Here is a 3,106-nt window from a genome sequence, read left to right on the forward strand (position 1 = left end):
ATTATTTAGAGCAGGATAAGGGTTATACATAATCACATGAAATTACCAGCAGAAAAAGTAAAACACATCCAGGAAGAAGACCCGACACCGAGATCTACTGGGCTGCACAACAAACTCATCACAGGATGACACAGAAGCCTCTTTGAAGGGAAGCATTTGGAAACAGACCCCATACTGCGGAAAAAAGGGCAGGTAAAGTTTGTTCCAAACGTGTGCTGACTAAGTATTCTGAGAGGTACTTTACTGTTTTGTACTTACTTGACGTATTGCTTGTGTGGCAGATGCATTTGTTGATTAAAATAATCATTATACCTATTAAAATTGAGTTGACTACTTCATTAGCCAAATAAAATGTAATAGGCAGAACAAGTCCCGTAACTACTACATGAAAAGCTGCATATGCTTCCAGACTCTGCAAAAATACTCTCTGCTAATGTCTCCCTTCCCTCTTTCATTCAGTTACTGCACCTGAAAGTTAAGCCATGAGCCTGTAAATGTTCACATGCCTAACTTTAAATCCAAAGCTAGGCCTTCCAAAGTCACTGATGGTGTTCCTAGGCACAGGAATACCTGAAGCTTACCTGACACTTGTACACGTGGAACTAGACTCTCAGACTGTAAAATCCTTGGACATAAATAGCCTTTTATCACGTTTGTTAAAGCAAATTGCAAACCATGCACATGACAGGGTAGACTTTTATTGAAATACAATACCAATAAGTAATAAACGGCCTTAGTCATGCCATTTGACTTGAGATCTGTCAGGATGCGCTGCCACATCGAACATGAGCCTACCTGGAGCAACTGGACTCCTGCCCTTGGAGTTTATTCCAGTCTGTTATTGATTCAAGGTCCAAACACTTGGAGATTTCAGCCTCCTCATTACACCACTCTGTTGCTACCATGGTCTTGATTGCTCAGCACCTTCCAGCTCTCGGTGAAGCGACTCCTCAGCTGGCCACTCAAACTGGCAGCATAAAGTAGATTTAATGAAACAGATTATTAAGCAACCATGCAGTTACATGACCTCTGAGCTGCACCCACCTGGATAAGACTTCCTTACACACGCCTTGTTGTGTCACACAGAAGAACCTCTGTAGTCCTGTCTATTAACGGCAGTGAACTTAAGGCAACGTTCGCAAAGTGGAGCTAAATGTCATACTGCAGAACTCAGGTCAGGAAATCCAGTGACTTTCAATGAGAGCTCAGTATCCAGCCAACTTCGGAGCTCTGTAAATCCCACTAGCCAAGTAAATAAATCTTTAGGTCAATATATACCTGGAGAATCTGAACCTTGGCTCCCTGGTTGATGGGCCTGTCTGTGTGCAGGCATACAAGGATATTTTACCCTGTAAGAGAAAGCAAAATATGTGTAGTAAGCATGTGTATGACTGCCAGAGTATATATAATTTCTGCCATAATTCAAATGTATATTTTGAGATATTGATCTACAGTAATAATTAATTCATGTAGCAATGTAAAGAACATCCAAAAAGATTGCAAAGAACTTTTCAAAATAAAATTGCTTTAAAAACGCTGTTTAAACTAAGCACTAGGCTTCTGACTTTGTTCTAGCATTAACATATTTTACTCAGCAAATTGCAAAGTTATACATTGCTGTACAGGAAATAAATATGAAAAAAAAGCATACATGAGTCATGAGCGCCTGGAGGGAGGGGAGTAAAATACCCACAAACGTGGAGAGGACACTATCAGTGCTAATACCTTTTGAAAAATGGTGTGGATCTGTGCGATGATTTGGTGGCCATCTGTTTGCCTTAGTATTTAGCAGACAGCACAGTGCCACGCTCAGGGGAGGCAGCAGGAGTTTGTCCTTGGGTCCTTCAGCTCTGGACTGAGTGCTCAAATTTGGGGTAACTCCACCCAAGGTGAAGGAATGCTAAGGCCTAGGTCTGGGCATGGCTTAAAGTCGGTTATGAAACTAATCCTATAAAATACCTTACTGAGTAACTTAGAAAACTTTTACAAAAGTTTTCCAGTGGAGTCATGGATGTAATTGCAATTAACAACTGTGTTTTGGCCTAACAGGCTTTTCTTTTAATATAACTGTTAACATCAGTGCCTAAAAATTGTGACTGCTACATAGAGTTCCTTAGTTCTCAAGATAAAAGATGAATCTTTGAAAGATTTCTGACATTTTGGGGCAATATTAAATTACATAGCATCACAGTATATAGACGTAATGTAGCTGATCCATGTTTCATAAGAAATGTTTACTACAGCAACGCCTCCATCATATTTCTCCCATCTCACACTGTCCAAGTCCTGCCAGAGGAGAGCTGTGAAAAATATAAGACCTTATATGGAGTAAATAAAGAGCAATTTTCAGAGCCAGATGAATTTGTGAAATATGGAAGCCATCGTATAAGTAAAGACAAGACGTCGTAATTCACAGCAACTGGAGCCACAAATGAATTATTGAGGCCTTTCTTCATAAACAGAATGAGTCTGTGTTCCGCAGATGTTCGCTTTGTTGCAAGACTGACCTTAGATTTAAAATATTTCATTCTTTTTATTAAAAATTGAAAGTGCGCTTCTCTTTAGGTTAAGCAGGACTGTTTCTGTTCAGAGAGCATCTACTGATGGAGTCACAGGGGGCTAAAATTTACTTTGCTACATTTCCAGAGGTAAGAAGATGTATTTTACAATCTCTCATTAGTTTGTCAAAGATTTTAAGACAAAAACGTATCATTAGCCTGGGCGGAAAAAAGAAGTCTTAGCTTTTCTGGAGAAAGGGGCCTTCGTAAACAGCGTGATGAATCTATAGCTGCCACATACATGTGACAAATAAACGTATTTACTCCCAACCATTGTCAGACTTAAGTCACTCAGACTTGTTTATACGTAAAGGTTTCCGCAGACCTTCTGGTACAGCCACGTCAGCAAACCATCTCTGCGGGGGCCAGTTTAAAGAGCAGAATGGAAGAACCTACATTTTTTTCCCAAATACCACCTTCTGCGAGTATACTGATCACTGCAGCAGGATTTTTTGCAGCCTTGACAGCCTCAATGAAAACTATGATTTATTGCATCCTTCATAGCTTGATGATCTTTTAGCACAGATCTCGTAGGAGTTACTGGGGGG

Source organism: Pygoscelis adeliae, unplaced genomic scaffold (genome assembly GCF_000699105.1).
Source record: "Pygoscelis adeliae isolate BGI_AS28 unplaced genomic scaffold, ASM69910v1 Scaffold181, whole genome shotgun sequence".
Lineage (NCBI taxonomy): Eukaryota > Metazoa > Chordata > Aves > Sphenisciformes > Spheniscidae > Pygoscelis > Pygoscelis adeliae.